Here is a 13007-nt window from a genome sequence, read left to right on the forward strand (position 1 = left end):
GGGCACCAGTCTTTGATGGGGGCACCAGTCTGTGATGGGGGGCACCAGTCTTTGAGTGTGAGTGAACTTAAACTGTATCGCTATGTTGTGGTTCCTGTAGGTTTTGTGGAGGGGGGGTTGGGGGGCCTCTATGTCCATTTTGCTTGGGGCCCCCAAATTCCTTCAAACGGCCCTGATTAGACCACACACCTTCTCATTACAGAGATGCACATCACCTAATATGCTTAATTGGTAGTAGGCTTTCGAGCCTATACAGCTTGGAGTAAGACAACATGCATAAAGAGGATGATGTGGTCCAAATACTCATTTGCCTAATAATTCTGCACTCCCTGTAGAGGCCGTAGGAGTTTTTTGATATGTTTGAGAGCTCTAAAGGATAATGCGGATTTACCTGTGGATGTATCTAATTGGGGGGTAAGGGTGATATTGAAGTCTCCTCCTAATATTACAACCCCTTCTTTAAATTTTTCCAATAGCCTTAAGGTTTTGATTAAGAAGCTGGCTGTACCAGAGTTAGGTGCGTAAATAGAGGCGAACGTATAACATTGCCCTTGCAACATTCCTTTAATGAAAAGAAACCGTCCCTCGAGGTCCGTCTGAATAGATATGGGCACCAGTGGGCAGGCTCTTCCAAAAGCTATTGTTACTCCCTTTGCCCTTGCAATAGGGGACACTGCATGGAACCATTGATTGCAAGGAAATAGAGGTAACTTAGGTACTGATCCTGCCATAAAATGTGTCTCCTGCAGGAAGGCGACATCCACTGCCTGGTGCCGCAATTCCTGCCACAGACGCCCCCTTTTTTGAGGGGAACACAACCCCCTTACATTATAAGTCATAATTTTTATTGAAGTAGCCATTATTAAAAAAAAAAAACTTTTTTTTTTTCCTTTTTTCCTGTGTCTCTTGCCACATATCTCCTTTTCTCCTCTCTCCCAATAGACCCAAAATGCATCCTACTACAATATAAGCAAATTTTCTATTACATAACATATAACATATAACAACTAATGGAGGGATAGGTCCATGTAGGCATTTCTTATACCTCCCCGAACCACCCCACCAATCTGCTTCCATGCAGATTAACCAGTCCCTTTTACCTAATGGAAGAAAAAAGAAGAAAAAGAAAAAAAAAAGAAGAAAAACGGCAAAGAAAGAAGAAAAGGATAAAAAAAAAAAAAAAGGAAACCACAAAATTTGCAGATACTAAAATTACCATCTTCTGTCCCCCGGGACTCATTTATGTCATTATTTCATTATTATATCATTATATCATTTATGTCTTATTTTAAACTGATATGTAAATCGCTTATGTTCATTTGTATTAGAGGAGAGAGAAAAAAAGAGGAAAAAGAAACGGAGAGCATTATTCCAGACCCCTGAATCGCTTCTGAGAAACAATTAAGCTATTTCTCCATTCTCCCTTTATATCTCCACTCACTTCTCTCTCCCATGAGATAGGCGAGCGGAGACCTTCCCAGGAGAGGGAGAGAGAGAGGGGAAAAAAAAAAGAAAAAGGGGGGGAGCGTAAAAGGGACCATGCTCATAAGCCATTCATGTCTGGATACATACAAAATGCACATAAATACACATAAATCCCCTTAGTCAGCTGTCTAAAAGGACAAGCTCTCTTGGAACCTCCCCCCTTTTCCCAACAGAAATTGGGTGAGGGGGGTAAAAGGCATCCCTAAAAAAAGGTTAGGGGAAAAAAAAAAAAAAAAAGGGTTCCTGTTATTTTATTGTCTCCTACCATATGGTAGTTTGTATCTCTGCATGTTTTCTACATATCTTCTCCTCCCTTCTTCCCCATTCCCCCCTCCCCCCTGCTCCTACACCCTCCCGCTTCTCCCCCCCCTCTCTTCACTCCCCCCTCTCATGGATCTTTTCTTGGAACCTTGTGCCAAGGTTCTGGGCCCTGCAGGGTGTTTTTCATATTAAACCCTCTCCAGTCCTGAAAGTCAGTTGGGGGAAGATCTAAAGTTTCTAGAAATGTTTCCAAATCATCCTTAGTCCGGAGTGTTGCCGTTTTTCCATTTCGGGAAGCTGTTAATCGAAAAGGAAATCCCCACCGGTACCTAACGCCCACCGCACGTAGTGCCTCCAACACTGGTCTTACTGTCCTCCTTTGCATTAGAGTGCGGCGTGATATGTCTGGAAATATAGAGATTTGGGCTCCCTCGAATTCTATCGTAGATGTATCCCATACAGATCTCATAATAGCCTCTTTTACTGAATATTTATGCATTTTACAGATCTCGTCTCTTGGCCTCTCTTTATTCTGATAGGAGGTGGATGTCACACAGTGAACTCTGTCCACCTCCAGGGCTTCTGATGTAGTTTCTCCTAGGATTTGAAGAAATAATCTCTGCACTATTCCTAGGAGGTCCGCATTATGATGCTTTTCAGGTAGACCTTGTATCCGTATATTCTGGCGACGTTCCCTGTTCTCAAAATCGTCCAGTCGGTCTCTATATGTATTCAGGGCTTCTTCATGTGATCTGGTGATGTCTCTAAGGCCCTCTAAGACTTGTATGATCTCCTCCTGACCATTTTCAATAGCTTCAACTCTGTTTCCCACCTCCCCCAGCTCCTCTTTAAGTTCATCCACTACCTGTTTACAGGAGCGTTCTACTGTTGCTATTAACTGTTGTATGTCTGTTTTTGTGGGGAGGGCTTTTATTTGCTCCAGAATAACCCCAATTTCTGCTCCACCTATTCCGTATGTGCCATGTGTGCTGTAATTTCCAGGGATGTCCATTGAATTAGCTGTGTCTCTTACCCCTTGCTCTTTAGGGGGTAATCTATCCAGCACCTCATTAGATGAAACAGTCAAAGCAAATACTGGTGCAATATTGAGATTTAAACCATCATTTAATAAAGAAGATTTTATTTCTGGGGGGTCTCCTCCCTTCCTCTCATGGGGTTGATCATGGGGTTGATCCTCCCCCATATCTTCTTTTGCCAATGCTACTGTTATTATCGGGGGTCCTCGGGGTCCTGGCTTGTCTTTAAGGGGGTACCTCTCAGGGTATCTCTACCTTCTAGCCAGCAGTCTTCTCTCCCCTTAGAGTTATCACCCCCCCCCCCCCACACCGCTCATATTGTTCATACCTCTAGTAAGCTATCCATCGTCCCTTAGCTCCATACTCCTGCTTTCGGTGGGTCCTTTCAACGTTCCACCGTTCACCGTCAGGGTTGTCAAAGTTGTTGTGGTGCCCCGTCCATGTACAGGATGACCTTGATTTGTTGTAGGTACGGTTGTACCCTGTTTAGGAGTTGTACCCCCCCGACCTTTCTTCAGGTCTGGGCTGCCAGCCCTTACCTCCTCCTCCCATCTTCTGGTTGTGGCCCCAGTTGTTTGACCTCCTCTCTGCGGCGGCGGCGGCGTCAAATATGCTCTAAGCCCGCCGACCGGGCTTCTGTTTCCTCCCGTAGCGGGCTGAAATGCTGCTCGCCTACGGGTTGTCATCCCGCTACTTCAATTGGCTGTTTAAGTCCGTGTCTTAACAGTCACAAAAAAAAATAAAAAAAATGCTTTATTAAGCTCTTTATTAAGCTCTATTCCAACACATAAGCAGCTCCAGTAGTGTCAGCCAATAGTGTCAGCGACCTGGACACCTGTATAATGTAGGTGTCCGGGTTATTTGAATTTATAATTAAAATCTGCGGGGGTCTGCTGGTCTGCAGGTTTTGCTGGAAACAGTCTCGGTTACAGCTAGGGAACAGTAAACAGTGAGGAGTGGCGGGGGATGGCTGGAGTCTGTTGGTCTAAGGATCTGCTGGTAACAGGGTCGGTAACAGGGCTGGGGATCCCGGCTTAGCTCCGTTCCCAGGCTCCACGGCTCAACAAGTCAGCAGGTCAGCTGCTGTGAGGAGCGGGGAACGGCGGGGACAGCTGGTATCAGTGTCAGTGTGCGGCTCAGCTCGGCGTCCGGGATCAATAACTCACCAGCTTGTTTTCCTACTTCTGCGAGGAGCAGCGGAGGAGGGGGGGCTGTAGACGGCTGGGCTGCTAGTATCAAGCTGAGATCAGCTGTGATCAGGAACGGTGGGGGGGGGGCGAGGGTCCGGGCTCAGCTCATCAGCTTGCTTCAGGGAGTAAGGGAAGTGCTTCTCTGCAGACGAACCATACGGCCAATGCGGTCTTCATTAATCCCAGTTGCTCTCCATGATCTATGCAGCTGCGTGTGTCCCGGGGAGAGACAGGAGAGACAGGAGCTCTCACATCGCACGTCCGCCCAGTATCAGCTCAACCATCCTGTTAAATAGAAATATTTGTGGAGAGAAGCGCTATTGCATAACAGTGATGTTCTTTGTGCCCCGGAAATGCATTACAACGCCAAGGCACCACCGAGATGTTCTCACAAGAGCTACCCACATGTGTTCACAGCAATGCGGACTCGAAAACTAAAGGTGTCATAATTGCAGTCCGGGACACAGTAGCGTTTACTCTACACACTCAAATTCAAGACCCCTGGACAGGTTCCTTTTTCTAGTGTGCGACCTAGACTCTGTTACTTATACAATCGTTAGCGCAACTTAATTTTTTCCTTTTGTCTATTTATTGTGTGTATATCACAATTTTTGTTGCAGCTTAATTATTTTTGTTTACTTAGTTAGGTAGCGCAGTTTCACATTTTTCTCTTGTCTAAATCGTTAATGTGTATTCGCCAAACAAACACCAGGTCCACTTCTTTAACAAACTGATGAAGAAGGTGAATGTGCACAGACTGGGCCTACTTGTGCTTTGTGGCAATTTCAATGTTACACCTGACCCTGCAATTAACTCTACCTCCAAGGCCAGTCGCCATCATCCAGCCCTGCTTCCCTTTATTCACAAACAGAATATCTATGATGCCTGGTGTTGCTTACACGCTGACAAGAAGGACTTCACGTATTTCTAGAATTTACTTTCTGGTTGATAAACAGGTTTTGTTCAAGACTAGATCTGTGGTCATAAAAGACATAACCTGGTCTAAACACCCATCTATTGTTTTGTCTATTGAGGACTCTGCCCCTGCTCACCGTAGCTGTGTTTGGAGGTTCAATACTTTTTTGTTGCAACAACAGGAAGTGGGGATGCACTCAATTTGCATTTGACTAACTTTTTTTGTGACAATGCAGGCTCAGTGCAAAGTCCCTTTGTATTATGGAACGCCCACAAGGCGTACATGCGTGATATGTGTATACAAGCGGGGGCGAGACTTAAGAGGCAGAGGCGAATCACTGAGTTGACAAGCCAAATTTCTAAATTGGAAAAGTTGAATAAACAAGCAACATCTCCAACTCTCTCTAGTCAACTGACAAAGCTTAGGTACGATCTTAGACTACTTCTCATTGAGAATTTTGAAAAAACGACCAAAAAACTTAAGACGACTTATTACTCCACTGGAAACAAGGCAGGGAAATTACTGGCCCAAAATCTGTTTTGTTCTATGATGAACATATGCACTTGTGATAGTTATAACAACAACTAAAAGGTTGTACTGACGCTTCCAAAAAAAGAAGTGCACATTAAATAATGTTTTAAAATCTTTCACAACAACTTTATATTTCAAAATCTTTGCATTTCCTTAGTAATTGCCTGTTGATAATATCAGGCTCTCTGTGTTTATAGATGTTCCCAGTGTAAGGCTGACAACACTCAGCATTCAGAAGTTACTCCAGCAAATTATTTTATTTTGACGTTAGTGGTAAGGGGGTGTTTTGCTCCAAGACACATTCATATTAACATTGGCTAACGTTTTGGCCCCTGAATCTCCTCCCCTCCTCCCTGTCTCACTTTGGCTATCAGCAGCAGTGGTGGTAAAAGCGTACCCCCAAAATATTTGAGATCAGAATGAAGGACACCTACTAGCAAACGTATGCAGTCATAGGACACGCCCCCTGTCCCACACCCTTAACGGAGAATCAACTAAAAAAAGGTTAATTAAATCCAGGGATTTTTTTTTTTTGTTACCACTACTATTCCTTTATATTGGCTCTTAAAATTTACAAATGCAGCAATTTAAAATTTGGATGAAAGGTTTAGCACTGGGAAACTTTTTGAAAGATAAAAAAAAAAAAACATTTTATATACTGTACAACTATATAGATCAGACCAAAATTAGGGACAAATGAGGAGGACAGAGGGACATTGCTCCAAATCTGGGTCAGTCCCTCAAAATCTGGAATAGTTGGGAGTTATGTAAAAGCAGGAATCATGGTACCAGCTGTAATCTAGAGGAGCCCCAGATAAACTACCAAGCATGTTGGTAAAAGCAAATCAGTCTTGTTACACAAGTAAAACAAAACAGCTAGCTTGCAGCACAAAGTAAACAAACCAGTTAAGATTCTGGCATAATGGAAAACAACACAATGGCTCACTGTCAGGGTTCAATAGCTTACAGTAAAGACAGTTTTTTTTTTTCTAGGGGGAGATGCCCCCCCGCCAGAATACTCCAATCAGCGCTCTTTGCTTTTGGCTGAAAGCGCTGATCAGGAGTAGATTAAATGCTGGTTTTCCAGCATGCACGTCCGACAGAAGCTGGTCAGCCATTTTTGAACCGGCAAATGTCCAGGAGACAGACAGTTACTCTAGGAGAGCTGAACAGAGCCATAAAAGATCCTTAACCCATCAGCAGGACCGGTATCTGCTCCTTTGTGCAAGGAGGAACAGGATGAGCACTGCCAGAGCCCTACAAAATGACCTACAGCAGGCCACTGGTGTGAATGTCTCTGACCAAACAATCAGAAACAGACTTCATGGTAGTGCCCTGAGGGCCCGACGTCCTCTAGTGTGCTCTGTGCTCACTGCCGGACACTGTGGAGCTTGATTAGCATTTTCAATTGAACACCAACATTGGCAGGTCCGCCACTGGTGCCCCATGCTTTTCACGATGAGAGCAGGTTCACCCTGAGCATATGTGACAGACGTGAAAGGGTCTGGAGAAGCTGCGGAAAACTTTATGCTGCCTGTAACATCTTTCAGCATGACTGGTTTGGTGGTGGGTCAGTTATGGTCTGGGGAGACATATCCATGGAGGGACGCACAGACCTCTACAGGCAACACAATGGCACCCTGACTGCCATTAGGTATCGGGATGAAATCCTTGGACCCATTGTCAGACCCTACATCGATGCAGTGGATTCTGGGTTCCTCCTGGTGCACGACAATGCCCGGCCTCATGTGGCGAGAGCATGCAGCCAGTTCCTGGGAGATGAAGAAATTGATACCATTGAATGGCCCTCACCCTCACCTGACCTAAATCCAAAAGAACACCTCTGGGACATTATGTTTTGGTCCATCTGGTGCCGCCAGGTTGCACCTCAGTCTGTTCAGGAGCTCAGTGATGCTCTGGTCCAGATCTGGGAGGAAATACCCTAGGACACCATCCGTCATCTCATTAGGAGCATGCCCTAATGTTGTCAGGCATGCATACAAGCAATTGGGGGCCATACAAACTACTGAGGACCATTTTGAGTTGTTGCATTGAAATTTAGGCAAAATGGACTAGCTTGCTGCATAATTTTTTCACTTTATTTTTCGGGATGTCTTTGAATTCAGCCCTCTGTAGGTGGATAATTTTCATTCCCATCAAATGATGTTCTGCCCTTTCATTCCTAACACATTACCCAGTCCATATCAGTATAGATATCCAGCATGAGATTTTTGACCATTGAGATGTGATATGTTTTCAAAGTGTTCCTTTAATTTTTTTGAGCAGTGAAAACATTTATCATTTGAGTTCTTTCCTATACCAGGGTCTGTATTTATTATATTACTTCTGTCCTGGACATCTAGCAGTGAATATTCCTCATAGAGCATCTACGTAATATGATATAGAAAATCATATTGGAGATTTGTATTCTACATTTAATTGGTCACTTTATTAGACATTAATCTTAATTTAAATAACTATGTTACGCTAAAAATGTTGTTTAAAATTATTTCATTGTGATAACAGGATTAATTTATTGCACAATGAAATGCAGCTATTGTATGTTAAAATACTGTTAACAAATCAGAAACCATCTATGAAGGAGGAGAATTAAAGCTAAGAGCATGAAGTGAACATTTTATCTAGAAAACCTGAAAGGCATAAAATGTGCATCAAAAATATAAAATGCCTTTAGGAAGGAACCACTGGAAACAAATGAGCTAGATAAAAATATGTTGTGAGAACGCATTTATTTTGCTAGTATCCAAATATAAAAAAAAAAAGTATTGAAGCAAACTAAATGTAAAATAATTTAACACCTTTAGGGTATCTTTTCAGCAGAATGAACACAGTATCCAGTTATCACAAATTGTAGAAAAGACTTCACTAATATAGACCCATATTGAAGAAATATCTAATACAAATTATGTTATTTTGTACATCCAGTATTATGTAATATGCTAGCTATGGTACAGAAATTACATGCTGGGCTACACATTTAAACAAGAAGAATTTACATTTTCAACATTGTCATTTGTTGTAAGGAATTGCTTCATTCTGATGTGTTTATAGTTAAGATTAAAGATTATGATCCCACCAATTCCATATATGCCATTAACAAATAAATTTGTATTTTATAAATGATGTAAGGCCAGACATTAAAGTATGTTTGGACCAGGGTTCAAAGAAAAGCAATCATTTGAAGGCATACATGCAGCTGAGTTTTTACAGCATAAGCTACAGCATCTGTCAACATGTTAAAGTAAGATGTATAACAGCTAATGATGAGTGAAAAATGAGTGAAAAATGGGTCTGCTATAAACCTCAAGAAAATAGTTATTTCCCTAGATAAGATTTTTTTTTTTTTTCGCACAGGTAGTAAGGGGCATGGAAAGTCCTCCAACCTTTTTGAAGCCATTGGTTTCTCAATTAAAGGGTGCAGATAAAAAATGTAGGAACATTTTTAATCAGGGTAGGCATTCTGTTTAACATGGAGCGTGCATATTCAATTGACACCAGTGGTTGGCAATCAATGCAAGATGGTGGTTTGTGGCAAGGGAGATGATAGCTTTGGCTTTAGCATTGGCAATAATGGATAATCTATTCACTGATGCCTGCTTTAGCTTATTGAACTGTGTTTTGCATATCTCTGATTGTTTTTTTTATTCATTGTGGTAGAACATCATGTGTCATTTTAGTGTAGCGCTACCCCTGCAGGAGCCGCTGGATAGATTAGGGATGGCGTGTTACCTTCTGTGATGTGTCTAGGGGTATGGTGATGATGTTGAGCAATGACGGAATGTCCAAATAGCAAGGTGTCTTTTTCTGTGCTTTTATTCTTGTTAACACGGCAAGCAGTGAACTTGAGGTAGATAGAATAAAGGTTGGTGAAAAGGAGAATTGCAGATTCAGGCCCAAGAACTACGGAAACAATCCTGCTTCCAATGATACTTTAAGCTTCGTCGCCACTCCAGCCAGAGTGGGTATAGTATCCCTGGACAGGCCTCTCACACCGACCTGGCAGCCAGGGTATCACTAAGAACCTTGAGAAGGAACAAGTCTCTGCCACAGACTTGGGTAAAAAATGGAAATTGGAGTGTAACCTCTGCCACAGGCCCCTTACTCTAGAATGTCAATATTGAAGTGAATCCTTCTCAATAATGTAATTGCCTGAATCTCCCTCAGGTGGTTTTCTTGCTTTTGGGTCACCGACTGACAAGTTGCAACATCCAACTTCTCAGTGTCCGGCAACCCCGATCCCCGTTGGATTGTCTAGGCCCTGTTGGATCGCCTACCTCCGGGCTCACCTCAGACTGACTCCCCACCGAACAGCACAACTTGCTTGGGATCTTCCTCACAGAAATTGGGGACCCAGTCGATCACTGGGGCCCCTTCACAGCTTCAGTTGCTCCGGACCGTCATGGCTCAGAACTGGGAACACCGCGTAGCACGTGCGCCCCGGCCTGGTTGGCCATATCGCCGGGGCCCATGATATGTGCACACCCTGAAGGTGGGTGCCACACCCAGAACCAGAACAGACCACACAAAATGGCGTCTGCCCAAGAAGAACCCTCCCCCAGCATGCCGTGCGAGGGAAAAACCCCTCTGATTAGCTGCTGGCAGGAAGGCGCTCTGGCCTGGACTCCACTGCCGCCACCTGCCGCCCTGGGGTGGAAAAGCACCCCAGGAACACAGAATGAACCGACAGCACAGCCCAGCCAGAATAGAGGCCCAATCTGTACAAATCACCTGGATGAGAGCTAACTAACTCTCTCATCCCCCTCTAAATTTGAAATAGCACCTGGACTGAAAGTACATTGTGTGGCCAAGAATCATATCACCCCTCCCCCTCCAGGCTGTAGAATATAATGCCACAGTATGCACATATACTAAAGTTAATGTTTACGCTCCTGCCCTAGCTTCATTTGCTTTCACATGGCTTTTTTATCGTATTGTTCCCTGTCACATGGACAGTAGTACGTTTCACAAAGAGGTTGTCTTCTTTACCCTTTGTAGACAGTGGAAAGGTGTTTGCCTGTAACATAGGTCAAGTTATTCAGAATTTCTGAACACAGTAGTAGATTTTGTGGCATAATATCTATAAGAGAGGAAACAGACATTCTTCAACCAAACCTCCTGCAAGCCTAAATAGCTCTTTAGGAGTTTTAGCACCAAAGCATGAGCTACACATGAACATGTGAGGTCCTTAAACAGAAGGCGGTGTTAATTGTATCGTTTCAGACCATGTTGCCAACTTGGAGATAGCAAGGGGAAAAGTACCTACTGATTTACTGTTGAAATAACTTTAACAGGGTCTTAAGCCTCGTACACACGACTGGTTTTCCCGTCTGGAAAACTGCCATGAGAGCCTTTGGCTTGAAAAAACAGTCATGCGTATGCTCCATCGCAGTTTTCCCGAAAGGAAAACTGCCGGGAAAAAAAGAGAGAACCAGCGTTTTTTAACCCGGCAGTTTTCTATAGGAAACACTGCGATGGAGCATACACACGGCCGGAATTCCCGACCAAAGCTCTCATGGCAGTTTTCCTGTTGGGAAACCCGGTCGTGTGTAGTGGGGAAAAAGTTACCGAGCAGGTTCTCGGTTTTCCCCTCGGATTTCCCAGCGGTAAAAAGTCTGCCGGGAAACCCGTACGTGTGTATGAGGCTAAAGACTGTTAACCTTTTAAAGTGGTTTTGAAGTCATTTATGAAGTGGTTATGAAGTTATATTTTAGTAGGGAATGGTTCAAACCCCTGATAGTTTTTTTTGCCATCCATGCTCCACTGAGAATATTTATCTTTACTTCCTGTTCTGCAAACACAGCAAATAATGAGAAGGAATCTCTGCAAAGTGAAGGAAATCCCATCTTAGTTGTCTCTGAAACAAGTGTCACCATTGCAAGATTTATCATACATTTCTGTGCTGGTGACATACATTGTGTTACTCTTTTTGTCTCTCTAAACTTTGCACGTGTTGCTGCATTAAATCGGACGCCAACCATTTCTTATTAATGTGTCTGTCGAGTACTAGTTTTATCTTTGAATTTTGCAAACTGTTGCACTTGGCTATCCAGGATTAGAGATGCACAGGTCTGTTAAACTGTCCAATAGACTGCTGAAAGAGACGCAACTTGATTTGAAAGTAAATGTGTCATTAATTTGCTTGGTTAATGTCCCCATTGTATACAGGCTGTACAATAAGATACACTATATTGCCATAAATATTGTGACGCCTGCCTTTACATGCACATGAACTTTAATGGCATCCCAGTCTTAGTCCGTAGGGTTCAATATTGAGTTGGCCCACCCTTTGCAGCTATAACAGCTTCAACTCTTCTGGTAAGGCTGTCCACAAGGTTTAGGAGTGTGTCTATGGGAATGTTTGACCATTCTTCCAGTGTATGTGTAAATCAACTTAAGCAAAATGATAAGTAAAAAAAAAAATCTCAATTTGATAGTGAATAATGAGTGCCTGATAAGGGACTGGTTTTCATTGCAAAAACAACACAATTTGTTTCCCTATGAACACATTTTTGTGGTTGAAAGACCCCCCCCCCCCCCATAATACTGTGGTGCTTTCAAAGATTTTATTGGATTGTTTGACTCCCTAAAGGAGCAAATCTGTGCTGTGAAAATGTGTTATGCAGTTTGGCATGCTTTAAATAACAACAAAAGCTTTAGCTGCACAAGTTGTTTCCAATATATCACAATGACACAACGTATAAGCAGCAGGGCTGTGACTATGCAAGTGGAAAGTGGATGTTAAATTATATGACTAGATGCACAAATCTTAGATCTGTGGCTTGCATCGATGCATCAGCAGACTGTAGTTTTTATTGTGTGTTTTTTGCATTCCTAATGCCGCGTACACACGATCATTTTTCGGCATGAAAAAAAATACGTTTTTCGGCATGTAGCATGTAGTTTTTTTCCAACTTCATCATTAAAACGACGTTGCCTACACACTATCATTTTAAAAAATGCTCTAGCAAAGCGAGGTGACGTACAACACATACGATGGCACTATAAAGGGGAAGTTTCATGCGGATGACGCCACTCTTGGGGCTGCTTTAGCTGATTTCCTGTTAGTACAAGACGACTTGCGCTTTTCTGTCTGTTACAGCATGATGAATGTGCTTACTCCATTACGAATGGTAGTTTTACCAGAACGAGCGCTCTCATCTCATAACTTGCTTCCGTGCATGCGCAGGTTTTTAACGACGTTTTAGCCCATGCAAGATCATTTTTTACAACCCGAAAAAACTACATTGTTTAAAACGTCGTTAAAAAATGCAGCATGTTCTAAAAAAAAAATTTGTTTTTCAGAACCCGAAAAATTATGTGAAGCCCACACACGATCATTTTAAATGACATTTTTTAAAAACATTGTTTTTTTCATGCCGAAAAATTATCGTGTGTGCACGGCATAAGACTCACTGTATATCTTTGTATCACATAGGGGGTTTTTTACGAAAGACAAATCCACTTTGCACTACAAGTGCAAACTACAAGTGCAAAGTGCACTTGAAATTGCACTGAAAGTTCACTTGGAAGTGCAGTCACTGTAGATCCGAGGGGGACATGCAAGGA

This window comes from Rana temporaria, chromosome 2 (assembly GCF_905171775.1).
Source record: "Rana temporaria chromosome 2, aRanTem1.1, whole genome shotgun sequence".
NCBI lineage: Eukaryota > Metazoa > Chordata > Amphibia > Anura > Ranidae > Rana > Rana temporaria.